The sequence below is a fragment of the Rhinolophus sinicus genome, linkage group LG05, assembly GCF_036562045.2.
Source record: "Rhinolophus sinicus isolate RSC01 linkage group LG05, ASM3656204v1, whole genome shotgun sequence".
In the NCBI taxonomy this organism is placed as follows: Eukaryota; Metazoa; Chordata; class Mammalia; order Chiroptera; family Rhinolophidae; genus Rhinolophus; species Rhinolophus sinicus.
This window is the reverse complement of record NC_133755.1, coordinates 81,541,459-81,569,357: the sequence shown is the minus strand read 5'-3', so window position 1 is coordinate 81,569,357 and position 27,899 is coordinate 81,541,459. Positions and strand designations below refer to the sequence as shown.

General features: G+C 49.1%; 1 non-coding gene across 2 annotated transcripts; it reads right to left on the bottom strand.

The window, feature by feature from the left end:
• Positions 1-1,031: 1,031 nt before the first annotated feature.
• Positions 1,032-27,899, bottom strand: LOC109450938 (uncharacterized). Of its 2 annotated transcripts, XR_012496538.1 has the most exons (5): positions 27,760-27,899; positions 14,494-14,599; positions 12,273-12,768; positions 11,178-11,292; positions 1,032-1,291 (listed from the first exon to the last, which is right to left on the bottom strand). It is a non-coding gene; the product is annotated as an uncharacterized LOC109450938 (transcript). The 2 variants fall into 2 exon arrangements; XR_012496537.1 differs by lacking the exon at positions 1,032-1,291 and having other exon boundaries at positions 5,127-11,292.

The following is a 27,899-nucleotide window of genomic DNA, read 5'->3' as shown; positions in this document are numbered from 1 at the left end:
GGGGCCTGGACGAGGGTGGGGACAGTGGAGGTGAGAGACCGCAGGCATTGTGGATATTTTGAGGGCAGAACAGAGGCGAAGCACACACACAGGACTGAGTTGGGAAAGTCTGTTTCCCTTGAGCCTCTGGCAGCCCTCACCTGCCATCATGCACATTCCCCCTCCCTCAGAGCCTTGACTCTTGGTTGGATGTCTGGCCCCTCTGCCCCTTCCAGGAACCTTCAGGGGCCTTCTAGAAGAATATTCCACTGGGGCCTTTCCCTGGGTTCACTGTGAGCCCAGGTGTCCCTGCCACCTGCTGTACACGGTGGGGTCTGAAGCCTTGACTCAGCTGGGAGGAGGGCTCTGCACCCCCTCGCCAGCTGGAGGGTGGGGGAACTATGTGTGTTCTGCCACAGTGGGAGATCCTGGGGCCATAGTGACCGGCTCTTTAAGGCTGAGGGGTGAGGGGATGGTGGGGGGTGGCCATGGACAGTCAGAATGAGAAGGTACAGTCCTAGGAGGTTTCCCTGAGGGCCCTACAGCTCCTTTACCCCCAACTTTCAGTGGCAAGCCCCCTATTCTGACTGCCCACGGCCAAGGGCGGGCGTATAGACCCAGTGTCCCCAGCCTCGCTCCCCAGACCTGCCCTCGCCCTCCTGCCGCATCCCTGACCCCACAGGCACCGGGGCCAGGCAGGTCGCCTGCCAAAAACCACGTGCCTGCCCTGAAATCCAGCCAATTGCTGGGTGGCTCGAGCTTGTCATTTCTGTGCGCTTCAGCGCCCCTGAGAATTATGTGAAGAGAAATCAGCCTTGTTTTCCTTTGTCCTCAACAAAGGAATAATGAAAAGGTTTTCAAATTGCTTCTAAAGAGGGGGCTCCACGCGCTTCCTGTGCAGAGGCAGGCACCTGTCCCAGGCTGTTTCCTGGCGCGGGGTGGGGGATGCTGGGAGGGGTGTGCGGAGATGTCACAGTGCCTCGGGAACAGAACCGGGGTCCCAAGACCCAGCCCGAGGCCTCTGGGGCAGGTTGAAATGTTGATTTCCGGGTGGCCCCGGGCTCCTGCGTTAGACGCTCTGGGGCGAGGACGTGTCCCTGCCTGGTCAGCACTGCTCACCCTTCCGCCTCCCCACCTCCCTGTATGTTTGAGATGCACAAATTCGAAGCCCACTGGTGAGGGGTGTGCTCTGAGGCTTACCTTACAATATACGTTTTAAAGTCCTGGTCCTTGAGGATTATGACAAGTTCAGGGGCTGCTGTGGCAGAGGTGGGATGAACGGGGGGTAGGCTTTGGCGCAGCTGCACACCAGCTGTAGGGGCGGAGGAGGGAGGTTAATGTGCCTTCACACACTCCTGTCACACAACTCACAAATGTTGGCTGCACAGAAGCAGAAGGAAGTTTACAGGGAAGGGACCAGCATGGGCAAAGGCCCTGAGGCAGGACAGAGCCTGCACCTTCACAGAACTGAGGAAAGGCTAATGTGCCTGGGATGCAGAGCAAAGAGCTGCTAGTGGAAGAGGAAGCTGGCAGGTGGGCTGGAGACCCTGCCTGCTAGTGAGGAGTCTGGCTTTTGTCCAAGACCACTGGGAACCTGGTAAAGATTTTAGCAGGAGAATGACATGGTCAAATTAAAAAAAAAAAAAAAAAAGTAATGTATGGTAAGATTGACTTTTGGGAGGGTGTATAATTCCATGTGTTTTAAAATATATTTGTGTAACCTATCAGGAGCCCGAACAATTCCACCTGCCCCCAAGCTCCCTGTTCATTAACCCTTTGTGGTCATCCATCCTCCACCAGAACCCCTGGCAACCACTGCTCTATTCTCCGTAGCTATAGTTTTGCCTTTTCCGGAATGTCATATGAATGGAATCTTACAACTTTTTGAGATTGGCTGCTGTCGTTTGGCAAAACGCCTTTGAGATTTATCCAGATGGTTGCATGTATCAATTGTCCCTTTTTATTGCTGAGCAGTATTGCACTGAATGGATGCACCATAGTTTTTGCTTCCCCTTCTCTTATTGAAGGACATTTGGGTTGTTCCCAATTTTTGGTGATTACGAATATAACATTTGTCTACAGTTTTGTGTGTGTGAATATGAGTTTTCATTTCTCGAGGGTAAATATCCAGGAATGGGATTGCTTGGTTATATGATATGTGTATAGTTAATGTTACAAGAAACTGTCAAATTGTTTTCCAGAGTGGCTGTACAATTTGCATTCCCACCAGCAATGCCTGAGAATTCCAGTTGTTCCATATCCTCTCCTGCATCAAGTGTCTCTTAACTTGATCATCCTGAAGATATGTCGTGTATTTCATGATTTTAATTTGCTTTTCTCTAATGACTAATGAGGTTGGACATCTTTCCATGTGCATACTTGGCATTCATACATCCTTTTTGGTGAACTATCTATTAACGTCTTTTGCCCATTTAAAAATTGATTGGTTCTTTTTTTTTTTACTGTTGAATTTTGAGGGTTCATTATATGTTCTAGATAAAAGTCCTTTGTCAGACATGTGATGTGCAAATATTTTCTTCCCAGTCTGTTCTCTTAATAGAGCCTTTCATACAGTAAAAGTTTTTAATTTTAATGAAATGCACTTTATCAATTCTTTTTTCATGGATCGTGCTTTTGGTATCATTCCTAAGAATTCTGCCTAACTCCAGGTCATGAAGATTTTCTTTTAAGTTTCCTTCTAAAAGTTTTTATTATTTTACATTTAACATTTAGATTTATGATTTACTTTGAGTTAATTTTTACAAAGATTGTGAGGTTTAGTTTGAGTTTCCTTTTTTTTTCTTCTTTTTTTCCCACTTGTTCTACCACCATTTGTTGAAAAGGTTATCCTTTCTCCATTGAATTGCCTTTACTTTTGTCACAAGTCATTTGACCATATTTGTGTGGGTCTATTTCTGGGCTCTCTATTCTTTTCCATTGACTTACGTGTCTATCCCTTTGCTAATATTTCCTTGCCTTTATTATGATAACTTTATTAAGTCTTAAAATAGGGTAGTTGATTCCTCCAACTTTTTCTTTACAAAATTGTTTTGGCTATTCTAGTTCCATTGTCTTTCCATATAAATTTTAGAATCAGCTTGTTTATTGGTATTTTGATTGGCATTGGGTTAAAAAAGCTGTAGGTCAGTTTGGAGAGAATTGATATTTAATTAACTACACTGAGTCTTCCAATTCATGAACATGGTATGTCTCTGCATTTATTTAGGTCTTCTTTGATTTTTTTCATCAGTATTTGTAGTTTTTAGCATACAGATCCTGCACATTTTGTTATATTAGTGCCTAAGCATTTCATTTTTGGCAACTATTGTAAATGATATTTAAAAAGATTTTTTTTTGTTTCCAAGTGTTCAATGCTAATATATAGAAATATGATTGGTTGTAGTGTGTTCACATATTCTGCATTCTTGCTAAACTCATTTGTTAGTTCTAGGAGTTTTGGGGTAGATTTCATATTTTCTACATAGATAATTCTGTTGTCTATAAATGGGGACCATTTTGTTTCTTCCTTTCTCATATGCAAGTCTCATTTCTTTTTCTTTTTTTTTTTTAAAGATTTTATTGGGGAAGGGGAACAGGACTTTATTGGGGAACAGTGTGTACTTCCAGGAATTTTTTCCAAGTCAAGTTGTTGTCCTTTCAATCTTAGTTGTGGAGGGTGCTGTTCAGCTTCAAGTTGTTGTCCTTTCAGTCTTAGTTGCAGGAGGCACAGCCCACCATCCCTTGGGAGAGTCCAACCGGCAACCTTGTGGTTGAGAGGACGCACTCCAACCAACTGAGCCATCCAGGAGCTCAGTGGCAGCTCAGCTAAAGGTGCCGTGTTCATTCTTAGTTGCAGGGGGCGCTGCCCACCATCCCTTGCAGGACTCGAGGAGTTGAACTGGCAACCTTGTGGTTGAGAGCCCACTGGCCTGCTGGGAATTGAACCGGCAGCTTTAGGAGTTAGGAGCACGGAGCTCCAACCGCCTGAGCCACCGGGCCGGCCCTCATTTCTTTTTCTTGCCTCATTACATTGGCTAGGACTTCCTGTACAATGTTGAATAGGAGTGATGAGAGAGGGCATCCTTGCCTTGCTCCTGATCTTAGAGGAAAGCTTTCAGTTTTTCATTATTAAGTATGATGTTGGTTGTAAGTTTTTTTTTAGATATCATTTATCAGATTAAGGACAGTCCTAAGGACATTTCTAATTTGCTAAGATCTTTTATCATGATATTGAAGTTTGTCAAATGCTTTTTCTGTCTCAGTACGATCACGTGGGGTTTTTCTTCTGTAGTCTATTAATATGATGGATTACACTGATTGATTTTCAAATACTAAACCATCTTTGCATTCCTGGGATAAACCCCACTTTGTCCTGGTATATTATTTATTTATTTTGCAAATTTGATTTGCTAATATTTTGCTGAGGATTTTTGTATTTATGTTCATGAGGGAATTTGATCTGCAGTTTTCTTTTCTTGTACCATCTGTGGTTTTGGTATTGAGGTAATGTCGGTGTCATGAAATAGGATGGGAAGTGTTTCCTCTGCTACATTCTGGAAGAGATTGGTAGTATTTCTTCTTTAAAATGCTTGGTAAAAATTGCCAGGGAAGCTATCTGGGCTGGGAGATTTCTTTTCTAGAAGGTTTTAAGTTACAAATTCAAATTGTTTAATAGGTATAAAACTTTTTTTCCAGGAATCATTTTACCAAGCATTTTAAAGAAGAAATGTATTTACTTATTTAATAAATAAATCATATTTATTTATTTTTCTTAAAGGAAGAGAGGAAAAGAAGAATAGAAGAAAAAATAAGATCAGGTGGGATGGTCCCATTTCTTTCATATATGTCATCCAAACTCATAATCACAGCACAATTTTAAGGTGGAGTTATCCCCATTTGGAAATGAGGAAACTGAGGATCAGAGAGTTTAGTGAGAGAGTACTTATTTGCAAAGCGTAGATTTAAAATAAATTCTGATTTCAAAACCTTTGCCTTATCCATATCATGGAATATGAGCAAATTTCCCTAAATATTTAGTGTTGGTGGAAATTACAGAGAAATATCATCCAAACATTTTTATTACATTTACACTTTTTATAAAGTACCAAAACAAATGATTCTCCAAAAAAGGAGAAATTGCTCTTCAGATGATGATTTAAGAACTCAATTTTTAGCAAAGCACAGAAGTTTTCTTTTGAAATTTCCCATTGTATCTTGCTTCTGAAGATACACTTCGTAAAATCTGCATTCACATTTTATTTTTTAAAGATTTTTAGCTAAAATACAAATTAAACTTTTTGAGGAACTTCTAAATGGTTTTCCATAGTGGCTGCACCAGTTTGCATTCCGCCCAACAGTGCATGAATGTTGCTTTTTCTCCACATCCTTGCCAGTGCTTGTTGTTTATTGATTTATTGATGATAGTCCTCCTGACAGATGTGAGGTGATATCTCATTGTGGTTTTAATTTGCATTTCTCTGATGATTAGTGACGTTGAGCATCTTTTCATATGTCTATTGGCCATCTGTATATCCTCTTTGGATGAACATCTGTTCGGGTCCTCTGCCCATTTTTTAATTGGATTGTTTGGTTTTTTGGTGTTCAGTTGTATGAGTTCTTTTAAATTTGAACCTTTGATATTTTAATTATAATGTGTCTTGGTGTGAGACTGTTAGGGTTTATCTTGTTTGGGACTCTCTGCACTTCCTGGGCTTGTCTATTTTCTTCACCAGGTTAGGAAAGTTTTCAGTCATTATTTCTTCAAATAGGTTCTCAACCCCTTGCTTTCTCTCTTCTCCTTCTGGTACCCCATATGATGCAAATGTTGTTACCCTTGATGTTGTCCCAGAAGTCTCTTAAACTATGCTTATTTTTAAAAAATTATTTTTGCTGTTCCAATTAGGTGTTTTCTGCTACTTTGTCTTCCAAATTGCTGATTCAGTCCTCGACTTCATCCAGTCTGTTGGTGATTCCCTCTATTTCATTCTTCATTTCAGTTACTATATTCTTAATTTCTGAATGGCTCTTTTTTATGGTTTCTATGTCTCTCTCTTTTTTTTAATGCTTACTATCTCTTTGTTGAAGTTTTCACTGAGTTCATCTATTCTCCCCCTAAGTTCACTGAGCACCCTTACAACCATCGTTTTGAGCTCTGTATCTGGTATGTTGCTTGTCTCCATTTCATTTAGTTATTTTTCTGGAGTCTTTCTCCTGTTTTTTCATTTGGGACATTTTTCTTTGTTTCCTCATTTTGGCTGCTTCTCTGTATTTGTTCTATGTATTAGGTAGATCTGCTATGTCTCCCAGTCTTGGCCAAGTGCCCTTATGTAGTAGGTACCCTGTGGGGCCCAGCTTCCCTGGTCACCAGTGCTGGGTGCTCCAAGAGTGTCCTTTGTCTGGATTGTGTATGTCCTCCTGTTATAGCTGAGCCTTGATTGCTTTTGGTACATTGGTGGTTGGGATTAGCCCTCAGGCTGACTGGCTGTGGGATTTGGCCATGTCCACAGCTTACGAGCTGCTGTGTGTGGGGCTCACCCTGCAGAAAGGGATTTTCCTCAGCAGACTCTGGTGCCTGTTGAGACCACCTTTTGGGTGTGCCACTTGTGGGGTTAATTGGGTGGTGCTCTGCTGTGGTCTGAAACCAACCTTTAGGTATGTTGGTTCTGGGGCCTCTTGGGAGGGGCTCTGGTGCAGGCTCAGGCCAGCCACTGCCTGTGACTGGCTGGGGAGTACCTGGTAGGAGCTACAAAGCAATCTGAGGTTGGTCAATGCCTGTGCTAGAGCAGGAGGAACAAGCAAGAGGCCATACTGCAAACCAAGGATAGCTACCATCAGTACCAGGCCTGGGGTAGCTCCACAAAAAGCCCAGGACATCCTGAGGCCTGCTACTGCCTGCCAACTCTGTAAGGCTCATCACTAACAAAGCCTCATGAGGTACAAGAGTTGGATGAGGAGGGGTCCCAGGGAGTCACCAGGATGGGACGAGTGGTGCTCACTAGGTTGGATTCTGGTTTGGTGCCAGTGTTGAGCCTGGAGCTACTCAGCAAAAGTCTCAGAGCACACTGAGGCCAGCCACCGCCTGCCTGGGGCCCACGGATTCCCAAGAGAGAGTTTTCCAAGAAGCAGTGCAATGAGGGCGGGGCTGGCTGCTCGCTGAGAAATTGCCTCCAGCATTGCACAAGTTGGGTAGGGGAGTGTCCCAGGGAGTGTCCCAAGGTGGAGCGAGCAGAGCTCACCAGGCCAATTCAGGTCCAGATTTGGCCCGTGGGGAGGGTTCAACACAGGAAAGATGCTGCTCACCTGCCAGCTGCATGGGAAGAGGATTTTACACCGGGAAAATGGTGACTGGCTTCCAGTCCTCTCCCTGGAGCCACACAACTCAGTCTCTCCCTGTATGTCTTTGACTCCTATTGAGTAACGGTCCCTCTGCTGAAGCCCAGGTTGAGTGCTTGTGAGCGAGTGAATCTGTGTGGGGGCCCTTTACGAAGACATCTCAGTGTCCCACAGCCTTCTGTCCCACCAGGATGGTTGGAATCCCCATTGTTTTTCACAGCCAGATATTGTGGGGGCTCCTCTTCCTGGCACAAGTACTCTGGGCTGAGGGGCTCAGTGTGGGGCTGGTGTCTGTCACTCCTCTAGTGGGTGAGGGACCTTCTCGACCAAGATATCCCTCCTGATTCTCAGCTACCACAGCAGGCGTGGGGCCAGCCTGGTCCACGTCTCCACCCCTCCGACCAGTCTTGACTTGTCTTCTTCTTTATATCCTTAGATATAAACTTCTGTTCAGCTGGACTTCAGATGGTTCTCCAGGTTGATTGTTCTATAATTTAGTTGTAATTTTAATGTGGTCACTGGAGGCAGGCACAGTGTGTATCTCCTTTGCCATCTTGGATCCTCCTTTCTGCTCTTTTCTTAATTCCTTCCTTTTCCTTCCTTTCAGTTTATTTTGCCCTTTTTTTCCTTCCAGTTTAGTAGTGTCTCAAGATGGAACTTGGACTGATGTTTTGAGACCTTATTTTTCCTCTGATATAAATATTTAATGTTATAAATTTCTCTGTAAGCCCTGCTTTAGCTATGTCTCTCAAATTTTGGTTTGTTGCAATGTTGCAATGTTACATTTGTTTAGTTAAAATATCTTCTAATGTTCCTTGAGACTTCCTCTTTGACTCATGGATTATTTATAAGTGTGCTGTTTTATTTTCAGTGTTTGGAGATTTACCAATTACCTTTTTGTTATTGACTTTTAATTTAATTCCCTTATGGCCAGACAATATACTTAGTATGATTTCAATTTTTAAAATTTGTTAAGGTTTGTTTTATGACCCAGGATATGGTCTGTATTGGTGAATGTTTTATGTGAACTTGAAAAGAATTGTGTAATTTTCTGTTGCTGGGTAAAATGTTATATAAATGTTAAGTAGATACAGTTTATTGATGATGTTGTTCAGTTCTATGTCCTTACTGATCTGTGTATTTTTTTCTATCAATTGTTGAAAGAGGAGTGTTGACATTTCCAACCATAATGGTAGATTTTATCTATTTTTCTTTTCTTTTTTCTTTTTTTTTAAATTTTATTAGTTTCAGGTGCACAAGACAAAGCAAAACTTAGACGTTTATCATTTATATCCCTCACACTGTGTGAACCCCCCTCCACCTCCCCCTATCCACTATCCCTATCTATTTTTCTTTTAATTCTATCACTTTTTGCTTCATGTATTTTGAAGCTCTGTTGTTAGCTACATACACATTTAGGAATGTTATGTCTCCTTGGTGAATTGACCCTTTTATCATTATAAAATGTCCCTCTTTATCCCTGGTAATTTTCCTTACACTGAAATCTACCTTGTCTGATATTTAAATAGCCACTCTAGCTTTCTTTTGATTATTCTTTGTAAGGTATAGCTTTTCCATCCTTTTACGGTTAACTATCTTCTCTCATAAAGTGGGTTTCTTATAGACAACATATTGTTGCGTATTGTTAGTTTTTTATTCATTCTGATAGTCTCTGATTTTAATTGGTATGTTTAGGTCATTTACATTTAATATAATTATTGATATGCTTGGATTAAAGCTTCCCTTTTATGATTTGATTTCTATTTGTTCTCTCTGATACTAGTTCCCATTTCCTCTTTCTGTTTTCTCTTGCATTATGTGACTATTTCTCTGTATTCTATTTTAATTTATTTATTGAGTTTTTAAAAACTATATCTCCTTGTATACTTAGGAGGATTTAGTGATTACAAGTTAATTTCACAGACTTCCTAGTAAATTTTGTTTGAACAATATCATCAGGCTGCAATGTAAGGACACAGGGAGATCAGTTAGCAATAAGATTGCCAGTGTTAGCAAATAAAAATACAAGATGAGCCTTCAAATATTTAAAGGATTTCATGGAATTTTAACTAGAAAATAACATTTTAAAATATAGGATGTTGAGTTACATTTGAATTTCAAATAAACAATCAATAATTGTTTAGTATAAGTATGTCCCTTGCAATATTTGGGACATAATTATACTAAAAAATATATTGTTTATCTGAAATTTAAATTTAACTGAGCATCCTATATTTTATCTAGTAATTCTATTAGGATGTTATTTTGAGTGAAAGTGCCCAGGACTAAGCTTGGTGGTGATAAGTACAATCAGACTGATCAAAAAAAAAAATTAGTAAAAGAAAAGATTTAGGAGGCAAAATCTGGAGGACTTGATAGATTGGACATGGCGGTGAGGGAGGGAGGAGCCAACAGTGGTGTGTGACCTGTGCCCTCACTGGATGGAGATTGGTACCCTTGCTGAGATGGGGAACCCAGGAGAAGAAGTGGCTTGAGGCTGTGGTGGGAGGTTTGGATGTAATGAATCTGTGTCTTTGAGACATCCAAATGGAGGTGAAAGGCTGGTGGTTGGATATCTGGGTGTTTGCTTGGGAGAGAGGTGTAGGTGGGATACACACACAGATGCAGATGTCTGGGGGTTCTGGCAGACCCCGAAGGGAGCACACTGTTTGGGGATAGGAGCTCCCAGGGCTCTGCCTGAGGAGCTCGACACATAGTGCCCACCTGTAGGAGGAGGACCCGGCAGAGGAGGCTGAGAAGAGGCGTCCCAGGAGCAAGGGAGGAAACCAGTGGAGGTGTGTCTCAAAGTGCAGGGGTGGGCAGTGGTGCACACACACCTGAGAGGTGGAGCCAGGTGAGTCCTGGAAGCCAGAGGGAAGTGACATTAAAGGACGTTTAACTTTTCCTTCTAATAGGAGAGATTCGAGCCTGTTTAAATGCAAACCATCTAGAAGAGAGGGAATGTGGAGGAGAGAGCAGAGGCTGGATTGTGGAGACTTCTCTAGAAAGTGGTAGAAATTACACTGCAGAGGAATGGTGATAAGTGTGACCTCCGCTGGGAGGAGAGACCCCCCCTCCATTATGTAACATCAGGGGCTGCTTAATTTGGATTCCCTGAAAGCAGAACCTGAGATAAGACTTGGTACAAGTTAAATTCCAAGTTGAACTTGGAGACAAGTTTGTTTGGGGGCAACCCCAGGAAATATAAATGAGGGTGTGAGAGGAATGAGAGAAAGAAGAGGAAAAGCTAACGGGGGCTGGCCATATTACTGAGCTGGTTGCCACTCTGGGCAGCTGGAGGTCAATCCTAGTGGCAGCTCTGAGGAAGCTGCAGAATGCCATGCGGTCTTGTCCCTCAGGGGGACATTTATTCGCCCGTTCCCATCTTCTATGGATGAAGTTGCCTGGAGTATTGACCCCCACCCCTTCAGTCTGCCAGGCCTGCAGGCTATGTGAGTCCTGCCCCTGCCTCCTCCCCAGCAGAGAGAGTGGATGGGCCCTGGGGTGGGGTGCTTCAGTGTGGGGGTAACTTTCTACACAGATGCAGCTGGTATCTCAAGAGGGCTGATGGGGTGTGGAGCTGGGAGGTGGAGCGGGACACTCAAATCATTATTATGGGGGGCAGTGAGCAGGCAGGGAGGTAGGAGGGTCACTGAGGGAGTTCCCCTCTACTGGTTCTCTGGTTTGGGGGATTGGAGGAAGGAGGTGCTGTGTTGAAGGTGGAAGGAAGTGGTGGAAAGGTGAAGCGGTAGAGGGAGGAGGGCATGGTGGGGTGGATCTGTACATTGTAGGGTGGGAGAAGCCAGAGCAGGTGGATCCAGGTATGTCAGCGTTAGGGCGGGGGGAGGCTGCCTGAGGCTGCTTACCTTGAACTCACCAGGTGTCTGTCTGCAGCAGGTGGCGCTTAGAGGAGTTGGGGCAGCTGGGGTTGGGGTTGTGCCAGGTGGCAAGCCAGCTCTCTCCCTCCTGGTGCAGGGCAGGCTGCGAAAAGTGGGATTCTCACTTGGGAACCCTGTCAGGAGCTGGTGGGGGCAAGTGCCCCCCCCAAGACAGTGAGTCTGGGGCTGGAAGGGACTTTTGGATCTGTATGACACACTCTGCCTCCTCTTGTTAGCAAACTCTATTGCCTCCACCTTCATAATATGTCACCCCTCTGGGGCCACCACCCTGGTCCCAGCTGTCATTATCTCATACCAGGATTGTAGTAGCAGCCTCCTGACAGATCCCTCTACCTGGGTAGGGATCTTAAGATAGACACCTGTGAAAGAGTGAGGAAGCAGGCCTGGCAGGGGGAGCTCAGCTGTGACGCAGTCCCCAGCAGCAACCTGGCTGCCAGGCAGGGAGCTCTGGAGCTGGATGGCCCTGCAGAGTTGTCCCGTGTTGAGGCCAGGGCTATGGCCTTTGTCGCCCCCATTTGACCAGTTAGGGATGTGGGTTGCCCCAGCGAGGCACATGACTTGGACGAAGCAGCTCCCCCTGGCTGAGGACACTTCCCAGAGAGCCAGATGGGCTCCCAAAGGAGGAGCTGGGCGGGGCTCCCAGAGGAGGAGCTGGGCGGGGCTCCCAGAGGAGGAGCTGGGCGGGGCTCCCAGAGGAGGAGCTGGGCGGGGTCCCAGAGGAGGAGCTGGGCGGGGCTCCCAAGATCTGGCCCCGTTCTTCCCTGACCTCATCTCCTTCCTTTCTCCCCCTTACCACCCTGCTCCGAGGTTCCCTCTGTTTGGAACTTCCCCCCCCCCGCCCCCCACACACACACCAGCACGTCTCCTTCACTTCCTCCAGGCCTCTGCTCAACTGTCCCCTTGTCAAAGACGCCCTCCCGATGACCCGATGTAAGGCTGCACTCCTGTTCCCACTCTGTCCCCTGAGCTGCTTTAGTTTGTCTTCTTAGTGTTAATGGCCGTGGGACAGTACATAGGTACTTGTTAGGTTCCCATGCTTGTCACCCCTCCTGCCCAACTCACTCGCTGAGGGCCGGGTTTGTGTCTGGTTGGGTCCCGCTGTACAGCAGGTGCCTGCTCAGTGCCAGGCACACAGTAGGTGCCCAGCATCTGAACCCCAGAGGTGGCAGTGGGAAGAGGTGCTTGGGAGACTGTGCCAGGGCAAGGAGGCATGTGACATCTGACAGCAGCACCTGCTGGAACAGGACAGGGACATATACGTGCTCATGGCTATGGTGGCAAGGACAGGAACACCAAGCCCGGCAGCCTGGGTGGAGAGCAGGGCTGGCTACAGAATTTGCAGGGCCCAGTGGGGCCCTTGTTGAAAAATCATTAAGAATTCCAAGACAGCAACAGCAGAGCATTAAACCAAGCGTCGGGCCCTGGGTGATTGCGTAGGCTGCACACTCCTGAAACCGGCCTGGGAAGGGGAGAAGTTTTGTCTCAGAATCCGCCAGAGACTCAAAGTCCAGGAGAGTCACGGACTCTACTCGGCCTCCCAACAGCTGGCAGCAAGACACTGAAATGCAAAATAAAGGAACAAACAAAACAGAAACAGACCCATAGTTACAGAGAACAAATTGATGGTTGCCAGATGGGACGGGGGTTGGGGGGCTGGGTGAGAAAGGTGAAGGGAGTAAGTACAAATTGGTAGTTACAAAAGAGTCATGGGGATGTAAAGTACGGCATAGAGAATATAGTAAATAATATTGTAAGAACTATCTATAGTGTCTGATGGGCACTAGACTTATCGAGGGGATCACTTCATAAATTACATAAATGTCTTACCACTACTCTGTACACTGGAAACTAATATGAAATAATATTGAATGTCAACTATAATTTTTAAAAAATAGTCACAGAGATATATAGCAGAGCATAGGGAATATAGTCAATAATATTGTAATAACTATGTACAGTGTCAGATGGGTAATAGACTTATTGGGGTTATCACTTTGTGAGGTATATCAATGTCTAATCACCTAAAACTAATTTAAAAAAAGAAACTGAACCTCTCACAGGCCCCTCAACCATCACCAGTGCTTCAGCTTTACTTATTAAAACTCCCACCACCATCTTCAGACGGCCTTCATCCTTACCTGTCAGGGGTTGGATGGGAGAGGAGCAGATGCCATAGGAAGGGGGGCCTGGCCCCAGAAAAGGGGGGGTTCTCGAGGCCATTCCTCATTAGCACACAGATAGAAAAGTGGAGGAGGCAGGAAGACTCTCGCTGGAGAGACAGTGAGTGGTCCTCGGCCCAGGCCGGAATGTGGCTAGGAAATGATTCCCTTGTCCCCCTGGGTGGGGACTGGGAAGAAGCCCTCTCTTCAGTCTCCAGGGGTTGGGGAACCCTCCAGGCTTCTCGGAGGGCGTGGGAGATGTAGGGTTTGCTGGGAGCCTGGGGCCCCTCCCCACTCATGAGCCAGGGCAGTGGAAAATTATTTAGAGAGCGTTAGCTGTGTTAGACAACCAAACTGGACCAGATGCTCCCTTATTATAATATCATGATATGATTAGAGAATAACATGGAGAAAAGTCTCTGTATATTTGGCTGCTGGGCTGGGAAAGACATCACGGCACAAGGACACCTTGGCTCTGCCCTCAGGGAATCCCATCTAATGAGGAGATGCAATCATGTCCTCAGCTAGGTCTGTTGGAAGAGACCACCTCTGTTTTCAGGGAGAGCCTTGTCCAAGGAAAGACAGTCCTGCCCCTGCAGAACTCCTAGTCTGATGGGAGAAACAGGACACACACACACACACACACACACACACACACACACTGAACAGAGACTCAGAATGGGTCCCCAGGAGACTATTACAGATGCAAATGCTTCAGGGCTGGAGTAAAGCAAAGGAGACATAACCCCATGTGGTATCACTAATCAAGGTCAGCTTCCTGGAGGAGGTGAGTTTTTACCAAGGTGAAAGGGGTGGATCTTCACAGCAGAAATGGGAGGGCATGTTTAGTTAGGGAAATGGCTCTTAGATGGTTTGAAGGCAAGATTGAGATACACAGGAGCCTCAGCTGACACAGGAAAGGATATCCTGCTCGACAGCCCATTCATGCTCGAATGCCCTCTGCTGTAGGCATCGGTTGGACTCTGAGCCAAGACTGTGTGCTGGAGATAGCTGCTGGAGACTAGGGCTGGTGTCCCCACCCCCACCATCCAGACCAAGCAGATGCTACCTCCCCCCACCCTCACCCCTCGTATGCCAGAGGCCAACATGTCACACACGCTTACCAGAGGCTCCAGGTCTTTCCTGGTCTCCTCCTGCCGTTGTCCAGCCCTGGCTTCTGCTGAAGGAGCTCACCATTCACCATCTGAGTGTCAGCCAGGATACTTTTGGCTGCAAGTAACAGAATTTGCAACTCAAACTGGTTTAACCAATAGGAGTTTTTATTATTTCTATTTATTTAATACCAATATTTCCAGGCATATGTGTAGGCATGTTTCTAAGAGTTTTACAAGTAAAAACTCATTTTTATCCTCATAACAACCCTATTGTTAATTTTATAAGTGACGAAGCTAAAGTAGCTTGCTTAAGGTCACAAGCTCACTTAACAAGATGTCAGGAGGTTGGGTAGATCCAGGGTAGGTCCAGCATCTCAGTACATCATCTTGGACCTCATTTCTGCTCATCATTCCACTCAGCTACGCTCAGCATGTCAGCCATGTTTCCCCTCACAGTCACAAAGTGGCTGCCACATCACATACTCACACCACAGTATCCAAGAACAAGAAAGGAGGGCTCATCTCCTAGCACATGGCTCTCTCTACATCAGGGAGTAAAATCTTTCCCAGAATCCTTCCTGCAAACTTCTCTTTATGACTTATTCGCCAAAATTGGGTCACATGCTCACCTTTAAACCCATCACTGGCAAAAGGGAGCAATGAGCTTTGTGTGATTGGCTTTGGCAAGCACGTGTGGCCCTGGGGGAGGAGCCTTCCTTCCCTGAGCCCCCACATTGGACAATGGGGACATGACTGTTGAGTGGGTGTCACAGCGTTTCTCCAAGGGTCAAACACTTCTGCTTCCCAACGCTTTGAAACTATCAAGGGAACTCAAACAAGTGTTTAACAGACTCAAAAATGGCTTATTCACAGGCATGAGCGACTATGGCATATCTGGGGGAAATTAAATCAGAGTGGTTTGGCTGTGGCAGCAGGTTTCGGTCAGGAAAGAGCAGAGCAAATAGTTGGGATGGCAGGCTGCTGGGAGACTGTGGAGGGCTTTGCCTGGGAACTCGAGGAGTCTAGGACTTTGGTGGAGAAATAGGGAGCCATTGAATGATTGTGAGGAAGGGAGGGTGAGGTGTAGTGGGTTTGAGGAGCTCACTCTGGATTGTCCAGAGGATGCCAGGGAAAGGGCGACAGAGAGTGACAATGCACTGAGCATGGACATGGCAAAAGGAATGGAGGGGAGGGAGGGGTACTGCTCCTTCCATCTCCCCTTCCCCCTGACCTACAGTCATGCTCTCATCCCACTCCCCACCAACGAAAATCATTTCCTCAACCTGACCTCCTGTTCCCGCTCTCTTCCTTTCTCCTTCCCCTTCACACATCTTGAAAGAGCAGTTTTCACTTGCCGTCCACGCTTACTCGACTCCCACTCTCTCCTCATCCCTCACAATGCGGCTTCTGATCCTGCCTCGTACTCACAGTGATATCAGGAAGCCCACAAGGAGCTAAGTTTATAAATAAACCCCCAAGGAAGTCGAGGTAAGCACCGTTTCAGTGGAGTATTTAAGAAGGGTGCCATGGGCTACTAATATCCTCCCAATAGGGTGGGAAGGTTTGTCCCAATGCACGTGACTTCCGAGGGACATCTGACACTATCTGACCCCATCTGACCCTGCAGGTGGCTCTCCAGGACACTGCTGCCATTTTTGTGAGGTGAAGACTTCACCCCATTCCTCTTCTTCTCAGATCTCTCCTCGGGTTGCTTTTCCTCTATTTGTTCCTTAAAGCTTGGGGTCCCCCTGAGTTCATTCCAGGACCCCCTTCTCTCCATCTACATCCTTCCCCCACCCCCCATATTCCCCTATGGCTGGAATTCCCACTTTTGGACCAGCATCTCTGTCTTCCTTTTGCGCTGCTGACTTGTCTACACCAGCTGACTGGATGCTTCCACCTGGATGAGAACCTAGGTGCTCAAACCAAGGGGCCAATTTGCGATCATCACCTTCTTTCTTGTTCCTGCTCTTCCTCTTTCTTTACTGGCTTGTTTCATCTTCTTCTAGCCACCTAAGCCAGGAGATTTGGGGTCATTTTTTAACCCCCCACTATCTACCTTCAATAAATCAATGAGCCTAGTGGACTTCTCAGAATTGTCTTTCAAATCTATTCTCAAATCTGCAGCCTGCAGCCATTGCCCTGGTCTGTACCTTTATTGTCCTCTTGCCTAGACCACTCTTAAACCTCCCAGCTGGGCTCCTTATTTCAAGTCATCCAGGTGCTGATCCAAGTTTTGAAAGGGCTTGACGCTGCAGGCCAGGCCTGCAAGAATGACACCCACAGCAAACTGCAGAACTGGCCTGCTAGTGGGGCCATGCTTCTGTCCCCACACTGAGATGGGGATCCCAAAGCCACCATTAGAGCTATTTAAGAACTCATCCCACATCTTAGAGCTGAGACCCAGGGTCACAGAGCCAGGATGAGGATGCTGCTGTCTCCACTGCAGTGCCTCTTCAGGAAGCTGGAGGCTGACTATTAGAAGAACACTGATGCAGAACTATTCGGTGTCTTCTCTTTGCTTGCCAGTGGGAAACAGACAAGGCAAGAAGATAGACTCCCAGGGGGTTATCTGCTTTCCAGATCACAGGTAACTGCTTCCACCTGGCAGAACCTAATTCACACTTCAAAACATAGCTGCAAAGGAGTCTGGAAACCTAGTGTCTAGCTTGCCATGCTCTGCAGTACTGGTAGGCATGACAGACAGGAGTGAGAGAGGATGCTGAGGGCCAGTCCATTACTTTGTTCCAATCCCTGCTCCCTTTTGCACCTGTGGAACATTCTGAAACATAGGTCAGATAATGTCACTTCACTGTGCTAAACCATCCAGAAGCTCCCATTTTCCCCAGAAGAAAGTCCAACTCTCCATCCTCAATAGGTGTCTTTCTGTCTTCATGCTGTGACCATGACTACCCGTGCGCCTGGCAGTTGCTGCACTGGATCTTTGCCATGGCCCTGCACGGCCTCCACTGCCATCGTTCCTTAAGGCTCAGACCACACCTCCTCTTCCAGCCCTCACTTCCTCCTGCCCTTCCCACAGCACCTCAATGCACCTCAGGTGTGGCACCTTCTGAATGATGGTAGATGGGTTATACATCTCTCTCCTCTACCACCCTGCACTGTGGGGTGCTCACACATGGGGACTGTGTCTTATTGATCTTGGCACTTACAGAACCTAGTGTGGGCACATGTAGCAATAATAGCAATAATAGAAATTGCTTATTACAATGGAAAATACCCTATAAGCAATTTACAACGGTAAATACCAGGTACAAAGGGTTTTATACTTACTAACTCACTTGATCATTCCTAACAGCCCTCTGAGGGCATGTGGCAGGGGTGGTTGTCCCCTCTCTCTTTCTCCCTGGGCTCATGACTTGACCACATCGCCTGGCCTCCCTTGCAGCTGGCATGTCTGTGTAGCCGTGATGGAGACTGAGTGGACGTGATGTGTGCCACTTCAGCCAGGGCTTTCAGGAAAACCGCTGTGCTTCTTCCTTGCGCTTTCCCCTCTGCCAGTGGGACATCGGCCCTGGACCAGCTGAACCATGAGGACAATGGCAGGGCCCACTGTGGAAGGTGGAGCACTCAGAGGGAAAGGGCCTGTGCCTTCTAGTCCCTGCATGGCAGCGACCCTGGCGTAGCTACCTTTCCTGGGCTGAAGTGTGAGTGAGGAACAAGCTGCTTTTGAGTTGGAGGCCTTACATTTGGGTCCGCATGGCAGGTCATCCCGTCTTGGTTCATGCAGTGGAGGCTGTGATTACTCCCCACATGATATGCCCATCCTAGAAGTGGGGAAACTGAGGCATGGAGGCGTTGGATAACTTGCTGTGGGGACAAAGCCCCGGAGAGTAGTTTCCAGGCTCTCGGCCTCACGTGGAAAGGTGCTGGCTCGGGTAGTAGATGGCTGTCAGCTGTGGCTAGTTGGCCGTCAGCTGTAACCCTTGAGCTATTGGCCACTAATACAACTGCCATGGCTGCGCTGGGGAGGCGAGTTGAGGAGAGTCGGTCGGTTGTCAGAAAAGCGGACAGCAGGTCGCACGTCGTGTGAATCCAGCCTCCAGTGAGACTATAGTGGTGTGACTCCCCTATGGCTCCGTGGGTGTTCCTTTTTGGCCTCACCATGTCCTGCATTCTTATGTGGGGAGCGGGAGCTGAGACCCCGTAGGTTGCCCCGCACGACACTTGCCCAAGGTCAAGGGTGAACCAGACAGCTTGGTCTCTGCACTATGTGCCCTCAGCAGCCTCTGACGAAGGTGGAAGCAGAGACAGGGGCAGTTGGGCCTGGGACGTAGCTAGGTGGTTGGGGGTATGGAGACCGGGAGAAGGGAGAGGACAGAAAGAGAAAGAGAAGTCAGAATTGAGCTCTGGGACACCCACAGGAAGAAACAAGGCCTGAAAAGGAGGTGCTGGAATAGTCAATGAGGGGACAGTGGGGGCCAGTGACGGAAGGGAGGTGTCCAATGTGTGGCTGGCAGCTGCCCTGAGAGGACAGGCTGTGTGGTGCCCAGGTGGTCCTTGGGTGTGGCAGTGGGGTGGGGCTGGAGCGCCAACACAGATCTGATGCCACGGATAGAACCCTGAAGAACCTTGGTGATCAGCTGGCCCTGCCCTACTGAGGAGAAAACAGGCTGGAGGGGTTAGGTGGCTTGCTGAAAACCCAGTGTTGTTGTTTTTTAACTGCAAAAGATGGCTGTGTGACACACGCTCCGCTTCAGACTCACATCTGGAGCCCAGGAAACCCAGAGCACCCCCGCCAGCCCCGGCTCATCCTGGCATCATTGTGCCATTATTTTAACTATCGAACTCGCAGAGTAATACTGCCAGCATGTTAAAGACTGTGTTAATTAATTAACCAGGCACTTCATTGCGAGTCAATGGCATAATTGTTGTTCGTGGTGGATAAATACTAATTGAATATTAAGAACATATTTGTGCAGAAGGAGCCGCTTCGGGAGCAAGCCGTGCCCTTTGTCAGCCAGATGTTGGGCTCATTATGGAGGCTGAGTCATTAGCCGGGAGCACCCTGGCGTTTGGGCTCTGCTATTCTGTGTCTGAGAAAGAAGCCAGGCAGCCCGTGGAAGGACTGGCTCCCAGGCAGTAAGAGGCAGGGGAATCGCCACAGATAGACCTTAATAATTGTATTTAGCAGATGACAAATACATATACATAGATATTAAGCTTTGACTTGGGCAATTTTAGATGTGATTTTAGGCACTGCAGAACAGCTTCTCCCCCTTGAAACCCTTCAAACAGCTGGTTTAATCCTGGCCAGTAGGGCAGGCAGGGTGGGGCCTGTCAACTCCATTTTATAGATGGGGAGACTGAGGCTCTGTGACTTGCTCAGCATCACAAAGCCACAGAATCCTAGTCTCGCATGTTTCCAGCCCAGACTTGGGCTTCTAGATCCCTGGTCAGCCAAGGGGAGACAGCTCTCTTCCCTTGGTTCTCTGTAGTCTTTGTGCCTCAGGACTGACTGGCCTCTGGGAGTCAGAGCCCTCCCCAGGTTTCCAGCTTTCATAACTGGCTCAGCCCTGTCAAAGCAGGGTAATAAAGAATGCAAGCTCTGAAGCCAGAATTCTTGGATTCAGAGCTCATCTTAACCTCTTATATTCTGAGAAATCTTGGGCAAGTTACTTAAGCGCTCTGGTCTCTGTACTTCAGTTTCCATACTTATAAAATGGAGATAATAGACCTCACTTCATAAGCAAGGCAGCGGATGGCCCATACTGTTCTTTACATAAATTTTAAAAAGCTGCCCTCCCCATCCGCTACCCACAGGGACACACACCGTGTTTCCCCCAAAATAAGACCTAGCCGGACCATCAGCTCTAATGCGTCTTTTGGAGCAAAAATTAATCAGTATATATGCCAGGTACTGCTTGGTGGGAAGAAAATGGTCTGTGCTCTTGGCCAAATGCTTTTGTTCAGTGAATAACCTGCCCAACTGTACACAGCAGCCCTGCCTACAGGCTTGTTATGAGAGTAAATGAGACATCACACGGTAAGCACCTAGTACACGCTAGTAATCTTCCAGTTTTCTGGCCCCACCTCCTCAAGAACTGGGCATGACTTCACTGCCACCCACATGTTGCTGACAGCCTCCTTCAGAGGGGCTGATAAGAGGATGCTGATGCCTAGATCAAGAACATGAGAGAAGACAGCTCCTGTCACAGCACGAAAGGCAGCAGTGTCTGCAGAAACTGATAGCAAAGCCTCTGCTCAAATCTCTGGCCCTGAAGCACTCAGAGCGGCTGAAGGAGGACCCCCTCTCTGCTCTAATTGCAGCCACTTAGTTACTTGGTCTTGGGGAAACCTGGCTCACAACTGTGTGAAACTCTTACTTGGGGTTTCCCAAGAAGCAAGCCCTGAGATAAGCGTTCAAATCCCACTGAATTCCAGTTTAATTGGGAAGTGATCTCAGGAAATTCTGGGAGAGGAGTGGGAAGTGAGACAGGGAGGGAAGGCAGCACTATAGTGAGCTCAAGTCCTCTGGGGAGCTCTGGGGAGGGGGAGGCACAGAACACGCCCCGCAGTTACCCCACCATGGGCTCAAATTCCCAGCTGCTCCATCTGCCCCAGGCCTGCCACTGGGAGGGCTGTGGGACCTCAGTCATTCCTCTGAGAGATTCTGAGCAGGGGGCACAGAGTGGAAAGGGCCGAGGGGATGTGGTGGGCATGCCCTTTGAGGGAGTTGGAGGCCTGGGCGCCTGGATCCTAGCGACAAGGACAGTACTCTCTGTGTGCCAGGTACTGTCGTGTTATGTAATTCCCAAGATGTAGGTCCTGTTATGGGTTCGCTAGGAGAGAGGTGAGGCTCAGAGAGGTGAAATGCCTTTGCCATCATCACTAGGAAGGGACAGCACCTCATGACTCTAGAGCCCAGGACCACTGTCCTGCATGAGCCACACTGTCCAAAACCGATCAGGCACAAAGGGGTGTAAAGGGAGCACCTCTCCCAGACCTGTCTTGCCTCTGAGGACATTTGAACCAATCTCCTTAGGGTTGAGGGAGGGCTCCCTGCCACACTGGCCACCCCCTCTGTAACCAGAGGCCAAATGAGTAGCTGCAGGAGTTGGGTCATGGAATAAGCATTTATTATCAGAGCACCAGTGGTCTGAGAAGGCAGCGGGTTAACACCTCCAAACACTGCCTTCCATTCTCAGACCGCCTGGGGGTGTTTAAAGGAAAATCGGGGTGTTCTCCCAGAGGCTGCATGACATCCCAGAGGTCTGTCTCCTTTCATGATACCCCTCTGTCATTGTATTTCTTGTGGTGCCAGCTGTCGGGAACAGTGCGGGGAGCAACCTGGGAAAATGCTAAGTGATAGTTTGTAATTACCACGCATCTACAAGGTGATCTAAGATAAACAGCCAACCAGACAGGGCATCCCAAAGGCATTCAGAGCTCAGCCACGGGGGTGGGGTGGGAGGTGGGGGTGGAGTGAGGGGGTGGTGGTGGGGGGAGGTGATTTACTATTTAACTAAAAAGTGAAGCCAGCCAGATGAAGAGCCCGCCCAGTGTGGGCAGGGCTCCTGCTACGTGGGGCCTCGCCAGGCCCTGCTTTACCTCCACACACACTCAGCCCAGTGCCTTTCACCCACCGCAACACCCTCCCGTGTCTCCTGGGCTACAGACCAGGCAGCCGCTCTAACCTCAGCTCCGTCTGCTGCCGTGTAAGGCTATTCTCATTCGTCAGGGTCTGGGTGAACCCCAGCAGCTCCCATCTCTCCCTGTCACTTTCCAAGCCAGATCAGGCTCTCAAGACAGAGTCCCACAGGGGCACCACCAGCAGGAGAGCAGGACGCCCTCCATAGGAGTGTAACTGAGATGCAGAGCCCCTCCAGGCTCTCCAGTCTGAGGAGGGGGCCAGAGCACCAATCTGAAAGTCTGAGCAAGCCCTGGTCCTCTGGAGGAGGTACAGCGCCAGTCCTGGGGCAGCTCTGTGTCCTCTACCGTCTTGACAAAGTGGCAGGGTCTGAACAAGTCCACACTGACACTCAGAAATACTAGGGGGAAGCTTGGAACCTGGAAGGAGTGGTGGTGGCTGGGGTGGGCGTGAGGGCAACGCTTGGTGCTTTCTTCCCGGAGGGAATGGGACTGGGTCCTGGAGACCAGCCAGCGCCATGCTGAGAGGCTGAGGCCGGTGTGGCAAGAGCTAGGGGCCATCTGCGTCCCTTGTCATTACCTGGACCCGTCTCACGGAGAGGTGGGGACTAAATGAAGCCACCATCTCCTCAGGGTCCCCCGGGGTCGCCTCCCAGATCCAGTACAGTCCCTGGACTCAGTGGAACCAGCTGAGTGATTTAGGGGCAGTGTCACGGAAGGGTCCCTTTGTAGGTGCCTCAGACGGGCTCAAGCGTGGCCTGCACAGCCCGGGGTGTGAGTCCGTGGCAGGCAACAAGGCGCTTGGAAGAGGCAGAAGTGCGTGAGCTGAGGTGCTGAGGTGTGCTGGGCTAGGCCCCACCACTGAAGCCTTGTCACCCAGACCTTACCCTAGGCCCCCAACTCACATCAGCAAAGCTCTACTGAGAACCGATGACAACAGAAGTGTCCCAGGAAGCCACCCGCCGGCAGGGTGACAGACGGGACTATTTATATGAGGGAAGGCAGCCCTGTCACCCTCCAGCTCCAACTTGCCTTCTGCTTCCTGCTCAGCTCCTGCCTATATCAGGAGCCTGGCAGATGGAAGGAGTGGGACCTTCCTCAGGGCTCTGTGTATGTCAGGGCGGCCCTGAGCCAGAGGGGGCCTGCCCACCGCTCCTGGGCTGTCTGTCCCTGCCTCAAGCCCTAGGGGTAAGGACTTGGTGCCAGTCTGATTCTGGGGGCACAAACCAGAGGGACCCATGGAGAGGAGATGCAGAGAGTGGGGGATCAAAGAAGGGTAGAGGAAACAGTGTAGAGACAGGGGTGAGGGACTAAGGAGCAGGGAGGAAAAGTAAGATCTGAGAGGGAGGCATAGAGGGCAGAAGAAAGAGGACTCGGGGTCTCAGTGGCCCCCAACTTCTACAGAGACTTGTGAAAATTGGAAAAGGTGCCCTCTGTGGGTTGATGAATTAGAAAAAGGTGTAAGTCAAGTATGTCTTTGTGTGAAGAAAAAGACACCCTTCTTCCCAGAGGAAATGGCCGCGTGCCAGGTCACCCAGCTTGGGGAACCAGGCATGGGCCCAACTGCAGCCTCCTCATGAACAGCCGTACCTGGCAGCCTGGCAGCCTGGCAGCCTGCTCCTGAGCGCCTGGCAAGAGGAGGCAGGCCTACCTTGGGCCTGAGCTCAGAGTGAGGGATGAAGTTGGGGAGCAGGCTGCTTCAGGTGGTTCCCAGCGCTCTGCCTGCTGGCAGCCAGGTCTGACCACCCGAGAGCCAATCCATGTAACCATACTGGCAAGCAGACAAACAGCTCTTGCCATCTCCCAGCTGAGGGCTGTAAGCTCGCCTGGGAGCCCAGGCTCATTAGGAAACCACACAGCGTGTCACCCCAGTCAGACAGAAAGCCAGCAGGAGGTGACCCATGGCAAGCTCCAGCCTGGTCTCCTATGGGGTGACATCTAGCTGTCTGGCCCCCATTTCCGGAGGCAGTGGCTGCTACCTCTCCCAGAAGCCCCGGAGGCAGGAGGAGCACCTGGCTCAGCATCCCGAGCCCACCTGGGGCCCATCCTCTGTTCCCCTTTTCTTCACACACCTGGCACCACCCCAGCTGCTTGGGGGTCCTGCAGCCTTGATTCCTGATTGTGTTGTGTGGCGTTGGCACTCAGAAGGTGTCAGAGACTGAAGTGCAATTTGCATTTTAATAAAGAAAGTTGTGTTTCAGTCATTTGCATTTAAATAAGGTGCTGCTTCCTCCCTCTCTTTCTCCCCTGCTGGTGGTTGCACCTTTGGGAGAAGACTCCCTAGGCCTCCTGTTCTCTGCACGTCTCCTCAGCCAGCCAGCTTCGTGGGGGTGAGGGGAGCAGCAGGATCCTCCCCCCAAGACTCTGCTCTCTGCAGTCCCCCAGCACACACACACACACACACACACACACACGCGCATGGATGCATGTGTCTGTGTACAGCACGTGCACCCACACACCTCACGCCTCCATGTGTACATGCAAACACCCACAAACACCCACACTCAGTGTGTGCTCATGCACACACACACACACCCCACGCACACATGCAAACACATGAGTGGGCCCATGCATGAAGACATGCATGCTTCTGCATGCACACATAGTACACACATGCGTTAGCACACACACAAATCTAGCCACCCAGTGACAGGCTGCCCCTCTTGCCTACCATCTGCCCAACCCAGGTAAAATAGCTCTCAGAAATTCAGCCCTTAAAGCAACACCCATGCACCCACTGCAACTGACTATTCCTGGGTCCCATCTCTGCACTTAAGTCAGGAGGGGCTGAAATGCTTGGAATGCAGTCATGGCAGGCGGCCTGGAGGAAGACAGCTTTGATCTAGAGGCCAGGCTTGGCAGGGCAGAAACATAAGTGTCACACCAGTGTGTCTAGGAGCCTGCTCCTCATCCCAGTTTTGCTGCAAGCCCTTTGGCTCCTGAGGGTTCAGATGTGTTGGCAGCTTCCTTCCTTCTCTGCCACCTGTGGCTTACCAGGTAGCTCCCAAGTGGCTGCCAGCTTGCTTTGTCTGGCTACAGCTTTCTCTTCGGAATCAGCTACCCGCCATTGCCTGCACTCCAGCATCCCAGACTCCCCAAGCGTGAAGCTTCCTCAGACAGCATCCGCCTTCCTCTTCCTGCCCTCCTCTCGGTCCTGCCTCCTGTCTCTCCCTGAAGTGTTGAGGGAGAGAGCACAGACTTTCACATCACTCCCACCAGGCTGATTTGCTGCTGGCTCGGTTACTTCGCATCTGAGTGTCAGGACAGAGGACAGGGGACAGCCGGGCTGATATTTGGACACAGACCAGAGGAGCCTGAGGCAGGAGCATGCTGCCTGTTTAGGGACAGGAGGCTGCTGTGAGGTATGTCCCCAGCCCTCCAGACCACACTGTGTCCCTGCAAATGGTGTCACTTTCTGTGTGTGTTACGGTGGCAGGTGGCAAAAGGCTGGGAAGCAGGGCTCAGACAAGAGGCACCCGGGGAGTCAAGAGATGCCAACCTGGGCCTCCCTGAGCAGGAAGGGCAAGGGTGCTGGCCCCTGGGGTGGAGTCTGAGGGTGAAACAGGGAAATCAGACTGCATGGACCGTGGCCGGGAGCCAAGTTTGCCCCGGCTCTCAGGACCCTCTCCTTAACAGTTTGTGCGGTGCCTTCCTGCGTTGCTATCATCGTAAAGCCTCCACATTCACGAGTTAGGGTCCTGGAGAGTTCCCCTTCCAGTGGCATGATTAGACTTCCTCCCCACGCCCGTGTACAGGAATTCCTGCACAGGCACAATCCCCAGCCCAGCTGCTTCCAGACACTTCCTGTGACCCAGCACCAGCCAGCCTGCTCAGAGTGCGGACGTGCCTCCTTAGAATGCCTGGACATCTGCAGCAGGAGAGCTCTGTGGAGTCCCTTTGCCTTCCCCACTAAGGATCCAGATTCACCGGCAAAAGCCCAGAACTGGGGAAGCCACGGCATTGACCAAAATATGCTGTAATTTACTGAACGTTCACTACACACCAGGCACTGTGCCAAGCATACTATTTTATCTTCACAACAACCATATGAAGCAGGTATGATTGTCTCCATCTTACAGATGAGCAAACTGAGGCTCTGAGAGGTTACACGATGTGCCACGGAGCCGGGTTCACCCAGGGCAGTTCACTCAGGCTCTGCTCTTACCCCTAAAGTGCATGTCCCTCTGTGCTGGTTCCTTCCCTCCCTTCTCCCCTCCCTCCCCCACCTTCCACCCCACCCGCCTCCCCACCAGCCTGGCTTCTACCCATATTTGTTGAGCTGCTGCTTTGTCTTGGCCCTCTCTGCACAGTTTACATTCTAGAACAGGGGCTCCTCCAGTGTCTGGACCCCTTCTCAGAATAACACTTGTAAATTCACACAATAAAACTTATAAGACTCGAAGGAAACCAATTATATTAAAACGAAGTTATCAAAATATTAAGAAAAATTTGGGATGGAGTAATATATGTGCTTTATTAATGCACTAAATAATAAGATCAAGCAGCGAGTCTAATAAAACTACCATCATTTTGAAGTAGGGTTGAGTATAAGTGATATTTTAAGATTTCTGCTGCAATTATACTATGATTTGAAATTATCTGCACTTTCTCTGTGTGACAGAGCCACAGGCTCTGTGACAACTACTATGGTTTGTTGCTAACAAGCACGATGGAAGGAAGAGCTAAATTTCAACTAAAGATGAGAGAAAATAAAGATGTGATTTTCCCCACCAATCATGTTGACAAAGCCCCTGAATTCTATCCAGGATATCTGGATCCGGTCTGTGTCTGTAGACCCCAGGCCTTTCCTAGTAGCCGGAGACAAACAGGAAACAGATAAACTAGCCAGGGTATTGAAATGCAGGGCAGGTGATGAGGGGCAGGTGTGGGAAGTTGCCAGACACCCAGGGGACACCTGCTGGCAGGGAAAGGGGAGCCTGGAGGAATGGGGGAGGGGAGGGATGAGGGGGGTCGTGACGGGAGGGACAGTGAGGAGGCCAGGGTGGTGGGTGTGCCCAGGTCGGGAGAGGGTGGTGGCAATGATTTTGCAGCGTTTCGAGCCATGCTAAAATTTAGGATTCATTCTGGGGATGGCAGGGGTGTGGGACCATGGAGACCAGAGAGGGTTGTGGTCTGACAGCTGTTTTCACAGGGTGCTCTGGCTGCAGGTGCAGGATGGACTATGGGGCAGGAAGACGTGTGCGGGGATGACTGCCAGGGGGGCAGCAGTGGGGTGGGGAGAAGTGGGTGGATTTGGGGCGCATTTTCAAGTAAAGCCAGCAGGATTTCTGAGGGTTGAAGGTGTGGGCTGGAAAAGGACAGGTTCTCATGTCCTGTTCCCTGGCCCCACCCAGCGGATTGGCCCTGCTGCTCCAGAGGCTATGGTGGAGCTCTGGCTCAGCCCCCTGTCCCCAGCTGACAAGGTGCCCTGTGGAAGCCAAGGCAGGAGGGGGGGACAACCGGGGGCGGTGTGGGGAGAGCACCTGACAGTGTCCAGATTGCACTCACCTCTTGGTTTCTCAAAGCTAATGCTCTGCCTTTCCCATCAATCAGTGCTGCCTTTTACAGGAGCCTTCGAGGGCACCTTCCCAACACTCCACAGAGCACTGGCTTTGCTAAATGACTGGTTCTGCCAACACCCAGAGATTCCCTCAGAAGACTACTTACCTGCTCTGTTGACATGGATGTCCTCTATTTATTCACTTCCCAAGTGGCTCAGGAGCGTCCTTGGCAATCCAACACCATGCTCCCCCTCTTCCAGAATCATTCCCTAATTCAGCAGCAAGACTCAGAGGCTTTGTCTCAAA